Source organism: Sminthopsis crassicaudata, chromosome 2 (assembly GCF_048593235.1).
Source record: "Sminthopsis crassicaudata isolate SCR6 chromosome 2, ASM4859323v1, whole genome shotgun sequence".
NCBI classification, from domain to species: Eukaryota; Metazoa; Chordata; class Mammalia; order Dasyuromorphia; family Dasyuridae; genus Sminthopsis; species Sminthopsis crassicaudata.
In genome coordinates this window covers 269,839,454-269,854,865 of record NC_133618.1, presented here as the reverse complement: position 1 = coordinate 269,854,865, position 15,412 = coordinate 269,839,454, and the positions used below count along the sequence as shown (strand labels likewise).

Genomic DNA, 15,412 nt, shown 5'->3' with positions numbered 1-15,412 from the left:
CCTGTATTTCCTGTAGGGGAATCTGAAAAACAAATTGAACTTCATTTTATAGCTACTGCAGAGAGTAATAATTCTACTACTTGATTCTCTTGTTATTTTCTTTGCTATTCTGTCCTAATTAAATGCTTTGCTATTTGACAGTTGGTTCCTACTTAGTCTGTTAGTAGAGAATAAAATAGAGGAGAGATTGAGCTGTATTTACAAAATTATAATTATCTCACGAATCTTACATTGAATCTGAGATAATAAAGAGTTCCAGAATTATTGTATGGCCAGTACTTTAATATTAAAAAAGATAAAGAAGGACATTAAACAGTGATGAAATGTTCTGCACAAAATGAGAGGTTATCATTCTTAGATATGTATGTACGTGCACATATATGTATCTATTAATTTAGGAACAGAATCCATAACTGAAAATTTTACAATCTTGCAAAAGGAAATAGATTTGAAAAGCAATAATAATGGAAGATTTTCACATCTTGTTATCAGTATATGAAAAATTCAATGAAAATATTGGTAAGATAATAATCACAGAATTTAAAAGAATAGCACCTCTCAGATTGGCTAAGATGACAGGAAAAGACAATGACAAATGTTGGAGGGGATATGGGAAAACTGGAACACTAAAGCATTGTTGATGAAGTTGTGAAATGATCTAACCATTCTGGAGAGCAGTCTGGAATTATGCCCAAAGGACTATAAAACTGTGCATACCCTTTGACTCAGCAGTGCCAACTCTGGGTCTGTATTCCAAAGAAATCATAAAGGAGGGAAAAGGACCCACATGTACAAAAATGTTTGTGGCACCTTTTTTTTGTGATAGTAAAGAATTGGAAAATTAATCGATGCCATTAGTTGGGGAGTGGCTGAACAAGTTATGATATATGAAGGTAATGGAATATTATTGTTCTATAAAAAATGATGAACAAGCTGATTTTAGAAAGTCCTGGAAAGATTTACATGAACTGATGCTAAGTGAAACAAACAGAACAAGGAATACATTGTACACAATAAGAGCAAGAATGTGCGATGAGCAATTATGAAAGATTTGGTTCTTTTTAGTGGGTAAGTGATTCAAAGCAATCCCAATAGACTTTGGACAGAAAATGCCATCTGCATCCAGACAAAGAACTAAGGAGACTAAATGTAAATCAACACATTCCATGGTCTCTTCTTTTTTCTGTTTTTTTTTTTTTTTTCTCTTTCCCATGGCTTTTCTCTTTTGCTCTGATTTTTCTCTCCCAACTTGATTCATAAAGCAATATGTGTTAAAAATAAATTTTTAAAAAGAAAAAAAATAAAAGCATCAAATAAAAACATTTAAAATATTAAGCCAACTTAACCTAATAAATAAACTATATGGAAGGAACTCATATATTTTTTCCCCCTTCAATACTCATAGAACTATATCTATAGCAAGGTTATGACTAGAGAATTTGCCCATGAAACTGGGCACATGCTCTGGCCTCTTTTGTTGGGAGAAGTGTTTTGGAATATTACTAAAAAAATCTGAACAACTAAAAACTCTCAGTTGGTTGGTTCATCTGTTTCAAAGATGATTGATGGCCGAGAGAGCGGACAAACAACTCGCTCCATAGATTGTAAGAGGAACTGAGGAGAAACAACTTCCCCTTTCTCTTCCTCTCTTTTGAGAATATTACTTGGGACTCTTCCAGTTTTCCCTTGGACTTTGAGCCTGGGGGGTTGGGAGACAGAAGAAGGGAATTTTTCTTCTACTCTCCTCATTATACCCACAATCATGTAAATTAGAAGTGTATGGCAGCAAGAACATGTACTTGCCCATGTAAGCCTAAAATTGGAATTTTCTTGATCCAATATTGATCTTAAGTGAAGGGTATTTCTAGTCTTGGTGGTTACTGTATAAACGTCAAATGTCAGGAGCTCCTGAGTCTGTGCCAGCTGTTCAGTAGGAGGTGCTTCCTGCTACTACAATGCTTCTTACAGGAGAACATTGCCACCATCAGGAAGATACCATAGCCAAAAGGAGTTAGAAAGACCATACCACATCCTGATTTGTTAGGAGATCCAGATTTAGGAATCATGTAGATTGTACATATTAAGGGAAAAGTGAAATAATTGCCCTAAAAGGCCATAAAATATCTTACCTTCTTTTTTTTGAAAATTATAAGAGATGGGCTATTGTTTCACATTTCAGATACTTGTTAATAGGCACTTGTAAGTCTTTTAAGTATTTTTTCTTGTTGCTCAGCAGGTGATTGATTTTTTTAGTAGCTGATACCACTGGTCCAGAGATATGCTTCTGTCACAAAGGGTTCTGGTTCTGGTCTCAGATGCCTCACTTCAAAGAGAAAGGATTAGGTGGTACTTTCTGGAATGTACTCTCTAGAGCACTGTCCCCCATCCCAGTGCATTGGGATTTGAAAAATCTCTTACATAAGGTTCAGACATGGCTAGGATCTTATCTAAGGGAAAAAGTACTTAATGTACAAAGCAGATATTGGGAATAGGATAGCTATTGACATTGAGTGCTACAAAATTTAAAACAAAAAACCTCCTAAGCTCTTTTTGTGGTGGCAAAGAAATGGAAACTGAGGAGATGTCCAATGGAAAATGGCTGAATAAGTTATGATATATGAACATAATAGAATACTATTATTCTACAAAAAATGCTGAACAGGATAATTTTAGAAAAACCGATGCTGAATAAAACAAGCAGAGCCAGGACAACATTGTACACTGCACAAGGAGATTGTGTGATGACCAACTGTGATAGACTTGGTTCTTCTCAAAAATTCAGTGATCTAAGGCAATTCCAATAAACTTTGGATAGAAAATGCCATCCACATTTAGAGAGATAACTATGGAGAGTGAATGTGTATCAACATTTTCACCTTTTTTTTTGTCTTCTGGTTGTTTTTTTTTCTCATAGTTTTTCTTTTTTGTTCTAATTTTTCTCTCCCAACATGACTCAGATAGAAATATGCAAAAAATGAATGTACATGTGTAACCTTAGGAAAAAAAAGAAAAAGATCTGCAATGCTTTATTACATGTCTGACATCCATATCCAGAGAAATAACTATGGAGAGGAAATGTAAATCAGCACATGCTATGTTCACTTTTTTTTCCTTCTGTTTTTTTTTTTTTCCTTTCTCATGGAAAACATCATTCATATCCAGAGAGAGACTTATAGAAACTGAATGTAGGTCAATATACACTATTTTTTATCTTTCTTTCCTTTCTCATGATTTTTCCTGTCTGATTTTTCTTTTCCAACCTGACTCATATGGAAGTAAATGTAAAAAATGAATGCAAATGTATAACCTAAAATATTTTTAATTAACCTAAATTAAAATTAAAATTTATAAAATATATTTTAAAACAAATAATTTTTTAATTTTTAAATTAAATAATTAAAAAATAAGTTTAAAAAATTAAATTAAAAAACCTGATAGGGGCAGTTAGCTAGGTAGCACAGTGGATAGAGCACCAGCCCTGAAGTCAGGAGGACCTGAGTTCAAATCTGACACTTAACACTTCCTAGCTGTGTGACCCTGGGCAAGTCACTTAACCCCAATTGCCTCAGCAAACAAACAAACAAACAAAAAAACCCTGCTAGATCACAAAATCAATCAATCAACAAGCTTCTATTTAGTGCTATGATTCAGGCACTGTGCCAGTCTCAGAATACAAAGAAAGGATAAGACAAAAGAGCAATAATAAAATAATAAAAATAATAAAAATTTCAAAGGACTTATTTTTTAATTAGGGCAATAAGTAAATAAATAGGCTGATATATCAAAAGATAAATACAGAGTAAAAGAAAGGTAACTTTAAAGGTTTGCAAGTTTATAGGGTAACTTTCAATAAATTGTGGAGCATGAGAAGGATAGGTCTCTTGCAAAAGAAAAGTTTTTTTGTTCTTGAAAAGGACCAACAACACCAGGAAGATGACATTTTGACTCATAAATGAATTGGATTTAAGAGAGACAGGGTTGTGTAAAATCACCATTCTCACCCTCTCCTTCAGAGCCATGTAACCAGTAGGAAGACAAGGATCAGGATGACTGTAAATGGCCTCTGATGAAATGGGAGACCATGACCTTTTTAAGCTAAGGTCTTTCCCAGAACTCAGTTTGTCTGAGGCAACACTTATTTAGTGATCAATTTTGAATTGTCTTGAAGAAAATCAGAGATATCAAGAGGGGAAGGCAAAGAAACCTGGTCAAGGATACTTAGTGGAAAGGCATAGAGGTATAGTTAAAGAGAGAAATGTAGAGATTTTATTTCCTATATTTTTAGACCACAATGGAATAAAGCAAGTAATACATGGTGAGATAATGCATAAAAGGTCTAGGCTCTAATGAATTAATAAATAATAATGGAGCAAATAATTTTTCAAACATCAGCTTACAGCAAAGTTAATGAGAAGACATATCATATATGAAAACTTGGAGGGGGCATAATTGATCAAATCTTGTCTTATTTACTGGGTGACCTTGGGCAAATCAGTTAATTTGTGTCAGCTTGGATAGAAATAGCAGTTACCTTACAGGGTTGTTTTGAGAATAAAATAAAGTAGCATATATAAGTTACTTTGTAAATCTTAGTTACATCAATGTTGCAGTTATCATCATCATCACTAACATTACCACTACCACCTTCATCTTCATCTTCATCATTTTGGGATGTAGCCAAAGCAATGCTTAGAGGCAAATTTATAACCCTGAATGCCTATAGTAATTTAAAAAGTAGAGAAACAATCAACAAATTGAGACTACTTTAAAAAAATAAAATTGTTAATCAGCAAGCCTAATTTTACAAAACCATCAGACAGAAACCACCAAATTAGAAATGAAACCAATCACAAGGGGAAAAAAATTAAGAAAATTATCAAATTACTCTGTTTGTCTATATGCTAACAAGTTTGAGAATAAAAAAGAAATGGATGGTATCCATAAAAGTATAAAATACCCAAAGAAGAAATGGACAACTTTAGGAAATCTTAGAATCTTAGAAGGGGAAATTAAATAAATTATTTTAAAATTACGCTAAAAAAAGACACTGGGTCTAGATGGATTCCTAGATTTAAAAAAATTATTTTTTTTTAAATAGGAAAACCTATTATTTAGAAACCTCATCACAAAACAGTTAGTTTAGTTTATCCCTCTTTTTCTTCTCCACTCTGCCTACAACATGATTCCAATTCATATACCTTTCTTCAAAACGATCTTTGAGAAGCAGACTTCCTAGGGCTTGCTTCCCTACTACAAAAAGTTTAGCCTTAGACTTCCAAGGGCACTAGGCCAGATGTGTCCCAGGGAAAGGGAAAGGTCAAGGCATTTGTGGCTATGTCAACTTACTATCCACCCCTCTTTTCCCCAACTCAGGCAAACACTGCCTTCTCTTCAGCCCACCCGCATTCTTAGTGCTGAAAATCAGCTGCCTGACAAGGCTGAAGGCCAAGTGGAGTGAGATGGGGAAGGTTATTTGGCACTTCAAAGTTTAGGAAGTATAGAAGTACATCTGATGCCTTGAAACTTGGTTTGCAGAGATCTTCTGGTACTATGCTCTTGGACAAAGGGAACCCTGAAGAGGAGAGGAGAGGAGAGGACCCAGAAGAAGGGAAAGGCTTCTCTAAGAAAGATCTTAGGATATCCATGCCAGATATATATTATGTATATATCCCATACCACACATATACCATGTATATAAGTTATATAACTATGTCTAGAGAGTAAAAAAAAAATTTAAAAAAATATATATATAAAATTTGTGTGTATATATATATACACATACCATATATACATACTATATATATAAAATATATATGCAATATATACAAAATTGGTATATATATATATACTCTATGTTTATGAAGTATATCCATGTATAAAACTCACACACATATAAATATCATATATACTATGTATATATAATATGCATAATGTATATACATATATACATTTGTATATAACATATATATATATAAATATATGCAGTATATATAAAATTGTGTATATACATACTATGTATACAAAGTATATACATGATATATAATATATATGTGCATATATGATATGTGTATATATTATATTATATACATAATATATAGTATATATACTTTGTATATAACATATATACTATGTATATATAAAATACATATAAAAATTTTTGTTTATATATAATAGCTATATACTGGATGTATATATATGATGTGTATGAAATCTATGTACTATGTATACATAAAGTATATATTATATATAATTTGCATGTGTATGTGCATATGCCACAGGATATTACAAGTATACATATGTATATATACACATTGTATCTTGACTATGTGTATATACATATAGTCTCTTGTGATATATACATATATATATACATGAGCATATATATAAAATATACATGATATATAAAGTATTTATATATAATTTATATATATGTATATGTGTCATATATACACATAGTATACATACATATATACTGCACATGAAATATTTTGTATATATATATAAAATTTTATATAAAGCCTATATATCATTTCTATATTATACAGATCACATATATACTATGTGTATACATATATTATACAATATATAAACATATAATAGATATACATATACTTTGAAGCAAGCAGCATGAAATTGAGGTGTTTAAATTCAGAATAAATATTTTTTAAAGAAAAAAAGAGTGACTAGGATAAAATAGAGAGAAGTAGGATGATCTTGAGCATCCTCTGCTTAGAAGCAGCAAGCCCCTGGGGCATGAGCTCTGGAAAAATGACTTGCTGCCATACTCTACAACATGATTTATTTTGGATGACCTTCATACTGCAATTCTCAGTCTGTTGTCTAATGGCATCAAAAAAGAAAAAAAGACTCTGCAATTGGACACGACCCAGACCCCCAAGATGTTCTGCAGAAGCCACCAAGTCAGATTAACAATGAGGACTCTCTTGGGCAGAAGCATTGCCAGGAATAGCTTCATAGTCCAGGCTCACTCTTACTCCTTGAGCTTCTCAAATACTGAGGTCAGGAAAAGTAAGAAATCCAGACTACAGGCCCTCAGGGTTGAGAGGCTAGGAGAAGCCACACCTGCCATGGACCTGTCATACCAGTGGGGACGTATACTTACCACTGTGTCCAGGAGTACCCCTTTAGAGTTTCCCTAGTGGAGTGTTTGAGATTGCTTGAGAGCAGAGACTGGTTTAACTTGGCACAGAAGCTGGCACGTGTTAAGCATTTAATAAATTCTGGTTGATTTGATTCTTTTAAAAGGGACCTTAATTGCTTATTGTATGTCAGTGTAGTCTCTTTAATCACTGGAGCCAGAAAAAAGCCCATGGCCAGATGTGAACTCCTTCTATAAGGACTGAAATATGACTTCTAGGGAAGTCAGGACCTTGTTGGAGGCACCTAGGTAATCCGGAGTCTGATGGAAGAAATGTATCCCCAGCAAAGCAGCTCATTGGGCTTAGATTTTCTTCCAAGAGGAAAATGTCTCAAAGCTGGCAGTAGGACTTCCTAGCATGTAGATGGGCATAAGACTACAAATATAGGGTCAGTACTGACAGCAGCCCTAGGGTGCCCATCAGGTAATAAGAGTCCAGGGATGTGCTGTCAAATATTTAAGAGGCTAAAAAGAAAGGATGGATCTTTTAAATTTAATCTTCATTGTTAATATTTCTTTCAAGAAAGAATGGAGGCATTGCGACTAGGGAATTTGCTCAGGATTACACAACTAGTAAGTGTCTGAGGTCACATTTGAACTCAGATTCTTCTGACTCCAGGGCCAGTGCTCTATTCACTGCACTACCTAGCTCTACCCCTCATTACTTTCTTAAGTTTAGACAATCAACAAAACAATAAATCAGCCTCTCTTGTGTGGGATTTGCTGATTTTTCTAGGTGTAAATAATGACTAAAAATGTAATACTCCCTCCCTGGAGCCTATTGGATGTGTCTTCAGTCTCACAGCTACAACAGGTAGAACTGCTGGTCTCTTCCCAGGACACAAAGTTGGAGTGCAGAGGGCACTGAATGCCCTCCTTTGAGGTTCCCTGACCTCACTGGGGCCTCATTCACAAGTGAATTCTAAGAACAAGTAATTCCCATGTTATCTAGAATGTTTCTAACCATAGAAGTAGATAGTAAGCTACCAACTCTTTCTACAAAACAAATACCTAAACTGAACAAAGACAAAACTGAGAAAGAAAATGATAAACTAATATAATTAATAAATATAACATATGATTTTCAAATAAAGTACTTTAAAATATAACATAGTAGTGAGAATAAAAATCTGTGATGACCAAGTAGAAGTGGTTTTGTTGTTGTTGTTGTTGTTTTGAGGCTGGGGTTAAGTGACCTGCCCTGGGTCACAAGGCTAGGAAGTGTTAAGTGTCTGAGACCAGATTTGAACTTGGGTCCTCTTGAATTCAAGGCTGGTGCTCTATACTAGCTGCCCCTTATGGGTAATTTTACAGCATTGACAATTGCCAAACCTTTTGTTCTAATTTTTCCTCCTCCTTTCCCCCCCCCCCCAATGGCAGATTGACCAATACATGTTAAATATGTTAAAGTATAAGTTAAATACAATATATGTATACATGTCCAAACAGTTGTTTTGCTGTACAAAAAGAATCAGACTTTGAAATAGTGTACAATTAGCCTGTGAAGGAAATCCAAAATGCAGGCAGACAAAAATAGAGGGAATGGGAATTCTATGTAGTAGTTCATAGTCATCTCCTAGAGTTCTTTTGCTGGGTGTAGCTGGTTCAGTTCATTCCTGCTCTATTGGAACTGATTTGGTTCATCTCATTGTTGAAAATGGCCACATCAGAATTGGTCATCATAGAGTATTGTTGTTGAAGTATACAATGATCTCTTGGTCCTACTCATTTCACTCAGCATTAGTTCATGTAAGTCTCTCCAGGCCCTTCTGAAATCATCCTGTTGGTCATTTCTTACAGAACAGTAATATTCCATAATATTCATATACCACAATTTATTCAGCCATTCTCCAATCGATGGGCATCCACTCAGTTTCCACTTTCTAGCCACTACAAAGAGGGCTGCCATAAACATTCTTGCACATACAGATCCCTTTCCCTTCTTTAAAATCTCTTTGGGATATAAGCCCAGTAGTAACACTGCTGGGTCAAAGAGTATGAACAGTTTGATAACTTTTTGAGCATAGTTCCAAATTGCTCTCCAGAATGGCTGGATGTTTTCACAATTCCACCAACAATGTATCAGTGTCCCTGTTTTCCCACGTCACCGCCAACATTCTGCATTATCTTTCCCTGTCATTCTAGCCAATCTGACAGATGTGTAGTGGTATTTCAGAATGGTCTTAATTTGCATTTCTCTGATTAATAATAACTTGAAGCATCTTTTTATATGACTAGAAATAGTTTCAATTTCTTCATCTGAGAATTGTCTGTTCATATCCTTTGACCATTTATCAATTGGAGATTGGCTTGATTTCTTATAAATTAGAGTCAATTCTCTATATATTTTGGAAATGAGGCCTTTATCAGAATCTTTGACTGTAAAAATGTTTTCCCAGTTTATTGCTTCCCTTTTAATCTTGTCTGCATTAGTTTTGTTTGCACAAAAACTTTTCAATTTGATATAATCAAAGTTTTCTACTTTGTGATCAATAATGATCTCTAGTTCTTCTTTGGACACAAATTCATTCCTCTTCCACAGGTCTGAGAGGTAAACTATCCTATGTTCCTCTAATTTATTTATAATCTCTTTCTTTATGCCTAGATCATGAACCCATTTTGATCTGACCTTGGTATATGGTGTTAAGTGTAGGTCAATACCTAGTTTCTGCCATATTAATTTTATGGAAATAAGTTTAAAAGGATTGTATATGTTTAATCTATATCAGAATGCTTGCTGTCTTGGAGAAGGGACAGGTAAGGGAAGGAAAGAGAAAAATTTGGAACTACAAAGTTTTATAAAAAAGAAGGTCACTATCATTACATATATTTGGGGGAAATACTATTGAAAAATTTAAAAATAAAAAATGCTGGCATTATGAAAAAAATGATTAAATTAATGAGAAATTGTCTTTCAAACCTTCTTAAATTCCACAATATTTTGTTCAGGAGCATACTCTTAAGTTTCTAGTTCCTTGTTGCCACAAAAAGAGGTACCATAAATATTTTTATACACATGCACCCTTTTCTGCTTTCATCGATCTCTTTGAGTGTAAAAGCCTAGTAATGGTATCAGTGAATCCCCAGATTAACAAATTCCTCATTTTGCCAATGAAGAAACTAGGGTCAAGAGATATTAAGTGAGCTGTACTAAGTGAAATAGTAGAAGAGGGATTTGAAATCATGTTCCCTGACGATTTCACAGTCCACTATACATACTGATGACACCTGAGCAGAAAATCTCTACAACTTTCTTACTTTTGACTCTTCAAAGATAGGTGGTTGATTCTATGCCTGAGGAAACTGGTTCTGGATTAGCTGTCCTGCATTATTCTTTCTGAGAAGAAAGTGACAGTAAGAGTTGAATGTAGGTCAGCAAAGAGGGAAAGTAGCCCGTGGCTAATGGGACTGGCATCTCACCAGGTGGCCTCAGCTTGGGAGGAGCATTCATGTCAACTTGAAGCTGGGGTTTTAGCTTTAATTAATGCACAGAAAGCAGTTAAATAATTAAAATGATCATGGGTCCTTCTCTTTCTCCTTGTATCCTATCCTCAGTGGCTCTCCATCTGTCCTCTCATTTCTTCCTCCAGTTCTCCCTCACCCCCAGTTCCCTGCCAGGCCTTCCTGGTTACATTCACAGAGACACCTGAGTCCTTTATTACATACTCCCTTGCCCTGGCTCTCTAGTAAACAGACAAAGCCCATGATAAGGCAGGCAATGCCTCTAGCCTCCTTGCCCCACCCCCACTCCCCAATCCTGTTTATTGCTCAAATTGGCTCTCTTGTGTTTATATTTTACAGAGAACTCAGGTCTCAGACTCAGAAGAAGGAAGCAAGATCAAAGTGTGAGTCCATACTTAGGAGTTATGCCATGCTCCCCTTACCCCCATATTCAAATTGTCAAATTTCATCAGAGTCAACAAACATTTAGCTAGCTCTTTTGTGACCAAAGGACCATTGTGCCTCTGTTTCCCTTTCTACCTTCCTGAGAAGAAGTCCTTCATAAAGAATGTGGAACACATTTAAGGTAAGGGTAGGAAGAATTATTTTGTTTAAAGTCATCTCTAGAGCCAAATCTATAACAAGAAGAATTAACTTTAATATTAAAAAAATTTTTATTATGCTTTATTTTACACAGCCTATATTTCCCCTCTGTATTTCTTCCTTTCTTCTTCTAGTGAGTTATCCTATATAATAAAGATTTTTTCAAAGTAAAGAATGAAAAGAGGGAGAAGAGGAAAAAATAAGACCAGTGAATCAGATGGGAAAAAAAAAAAGCTATTTGTAGTATTCTACATATGTGGACCTCCCACGTCAGCAAAGAAATAGGAACAAATGTATTCTTTTATCTTTTCTTTGGAGTTATGCCAAGTTTGTGTAATCTTGCAAAATTGATTTTCTAGTTTTGTATCTGATAGGGAAATTAAACCATATAGAAAATAAGTAATTTACTCACTAATACTCAGCTAGCTAAATGGAAAAGTTAGGGTTTTCTTTCTTCCTTCTTTCCTTTCTTCCTCCTTTTTTTTTTTTTTTTTTTTTTTTTTGGCTGCTATCTTTTCTCCTAGTCTCCTTCCAATTTCCTTTACCAGAGACTCATCCTGTATTATAAACAACAATTCAGTTCTAACAATTTCAAAGCTAAATAGCTCTACTTTTCCTAGCAATTTTTCATCCTTTTATAGTCATGATGGTTATTGAACCTCACTTTATCTTTTCTATTTCTGTAGTCATTCTTGATCTGCTCAGCATTTAATATATATTTCCAAATATTATTGATACTTGTTTTTTAAATATTAGCCATTTTATGTTTCTATCCCCAAACTCTAAAAAGTCCCTTGTAACGAAGAAAAGTAATTAAAAAAATGTGACTAAATATCTATGTCTGATGGTGTGTATAACATTTTCTACCTTGTCCCCACCTCCTTCTCTATGAAGAAACATGGTGTATGTGCCAACTCAGGATTCTAGAATCAAGATTGTTCATTCAAATTTATATTTCCCAATATATTTATATTGGGACATGAATGCATTGTTGGTAGAGTTGTGAACTAGTCCAAGCATTATGGAGAACAATTTGGAACTCTGTCCAAAGGACTATAAAACTGCATATCCTTTGATCCAGTGATACTACTACTAGGACTATATTGCCAAGAGATCAAAGAAAAGGGGAAAGGATCTATTTGTTAAAATGTTTAGCTTATATGAGACTGCCTGCCATCTAGGGGAGGGGCTGGGAAGGAAGGAAGGGAAAAATTGGAACAGAAGTGTTTGCAAGGGTCAATGTTGAAAAAATTACCTATGCATATATTCTATCAATAAAAAGCTATAAGAATACTTTTTTTGTAGTGGCAAATAAATGGAAACATATTGGTATGCTCATCAATTGGGGAATGGCTGAACAAGTTATCTAAGACAAATATAAGGGGCTCACAAGGGAAAATGGTACTCATATCCAGATAAAGAACTGATGGACCCTAACTGATTGAAGCATACTTTTTTCACTTACTGTATTCTTTTTCATGGTTTTTTTAATATGTTTTTTTATTCACAACTGTGACTAATATGGAAATAGGTTTTACGTGAAAACACTTGTACAGCCTTATCCAAATTGCCCGCCATTTTCACAAGAGAGAAAGGGAGGGAGAGAGGAAGAAAACTTTAGAGTTCAAAATCTTATAAAAATGAATGTTGAAAATTGTTTTGACATATAATTGGAAGTAGTTTTTTAAATGATGGAAATTTCATAAATGCTTATTGACTGAAATATCTTCCAGTTCTAGGTCTATAATTGTTTTTTGAACTGAAAAAAGCTTAATCAGATTGAGAACGTTTAAATTGAACACTGAAAGATGAGTAGGATTTCAATTGGCAGCATTGAAATGGGAGGATATTCTAGGAAGAAGGAATGACATAAGCAAAAATGAGGAGGATTAAGTATGTTTGAGAAAAAATGATTTGTTCAGTTTATCTGAACCATTATGCAAGCCTGGGGGGAATTAAAAGAGATAAGAATAGCATATAAGGTACTGACTATGTTGTGGAAGGTTTTGAATATCAGACAATATTTTAGCCTTTTTAAAAATTAGACAATGAGGAACATTTGACAATTTTAAAGCTGGCATTATATGTTGGCCTACTTTCAGTAGGAAAATCATTTTAGTTGATAGAACTCAGTTATGAAGGCAGAGATATATAACTTTGTGGCTAAATCTGGAGGATAAGAATTTTACTCTCTAAATCACCTTTTAGATTTATTCAATATACTTGCTCCCAAAGCAATTCCCAAAGTCACAGGCACTAGACTTCTCCTTCCCATAGCAGAAAATAGATCCTAAGTGAGTTTGACTAACTGCACTTGAGGGATAACATTCAAGACTATTCATAGCATCAACAGGGAAGAAAGACTACCAGCCAAGAAATTGGAAAATTTTCTGTTATTTGCCCTTATGTGAGAAATGATTATTAATAACCAATAATTTTGGGAAAGATTCAGAGCTCCCTCCTTTTTTAAAAGTCCTTTAAAAATTCATTTCTTCAGAAGGACATTACTGACAATGAGATTGCATAGATTCTGCTGTGTCTTGGTGAGCAAGACCCTACACAACCTTCAAGGAATTGAATTTAGGGTGAGAAAGCCCATTTTGTTCTGCTTGGGGTTGGGTAGGATATATATTCTTTGAACCGAAAGCCTAAAGCTATAGGTGGTCTAGTAAAAAAAAAAAAATTTTCCCTATCCAAAAGTTACACAGCCCTTTATTTTAATATAGTTCATCTTCAATCAGTTAACCAATTAGATCTGATTACTATTTGATTGACCTCTTATTGTTCTGAAGGACATATAAGCTATCAACTCTCTCTGTAATTGTCTTTGGTCTGAGAGAGCCTGCCAAATGACTACCCTTTTATTAATAGCCCGTTGGCCTTACTGATAAAAATGATTAAATTACCCAGAAACGATGTCTCTCAAACCTTTTTAAATGTCACACCTGTCTACTTCTCCACTTATATATCAATACTCAACTGTCATATGGCTTAAACTGATTTGATAAGGATATACAAGAACTCTGTTAAATGACAGTTATATTTGGAGGGAATCCCTTGCATTCATCTCCAGTGTACAACCCAAGCTGAACTCTTCCAAACATACTTATTAACTGGTATTCATCTTAAGTGCACAGCTCTCATTGGGTCCTTCTATTTTGTATTTAATGCAAGCATTATCACCAACCCCCTAATCCACCTTCATGGCTTCGAAAAAAAAAGAAATCACAGTCTTTCTGGATGCTCTTGGTGACAATGCCTGACCAGTAATAGGTAATATACATACTTCACCCATTCCCATGTCCTTAGAAATATACCATTTCCATGCTATTAAATAATGTTTATGACCTCTGTTTTTTGCAGTTTAGGATTTTCCTGATTAGGGAGGGGGAACCATGGGGGAAAGAGGAGAAAGGAGAGAGAAGATTTGGAAAGGACAGAGATGGAAAGAGGAAGAAGAGAAAGAGATAAAGAGAGATAGAAAGAGAAACACAGAGAAACAGAGAGACCAGAGACAGAGACAGACAAATAGACACAGTGAGGAGAGAAAGAGAGGAAAAAGGAAAGAGGGAGAGTGAGAGGAGAAAGAAGGGGAAGTGGAAGAGAAAGGGAGAGGGAGAAAAGTGAGAGGGTGAGAAAGAATAAGAGAGAGTAAACAAAGCGGGGAGGAGAGAGGGTGGTCTGAGAAATAGTTATTAAGCCTCAAATGAAAGAAGAATCTGAAGAAATTATTCCAATTATTATAAAGACATAGGAAGAAGATTCTTGGCAGGAAGTGAGTGAAGTGAGTGAAGTTTCACTGATCTGTAGAGCTCTACTACTGTTTAAAACCTCAAAGTGAGGTGAGAATATGCCACAATCTCCAAGGCAGAATAGAGTCTGGGTTAATAATAGTATTACCTTACATTTGCATAGTCTTTAAGGTTCACATAGTGCTTTGCATGCAGGATTTCATATATTTGAACTTCACAAAAAACTTATGAGACAGGCAGCACTGTGACAGATTTCATTGGTATAGGGAACTACTGATGAGGAAACTACCAAAAAGAGATCCCCACCTGTTCTGCAATTTACAGTTTTAAAGAGTTGTTTCTAGGTCAAAATAGCTAATAGATAGACTCCAAAGCATACTGTCTGTCTCAGTCTCACTTGCTGTTTTACTGGCTTGCATATTATCACTCTCATTTTCCAGAAAATTAGGAAAAATAA

The 15,412-nt window shown here is 34.6% G+C and overlaps 1 long non-coding RNA gene across 1 annotated transcript in view; it reads left to right on the top strand.

Moving 5' to 3' along the window:
- The first annotated feature begins 10,991 nt into the window (after nt 1–10,991).
- LOC141553460 (uncharacterized) overlaps nt 10,992–15,412 on the top strand; it is a 37,083-nt gene continuing 32,662 nt past the window's right edge. Inside the window, exon 1 of the long non-coding RNA XR_012485460.1 lies at nt 10,992–11,186. This is a non-coding gene — a long non-coding RNA (uncharacterized LOC141553460). The remainder of the gene's footprint in view (nt 11,187–15,412) is intronic.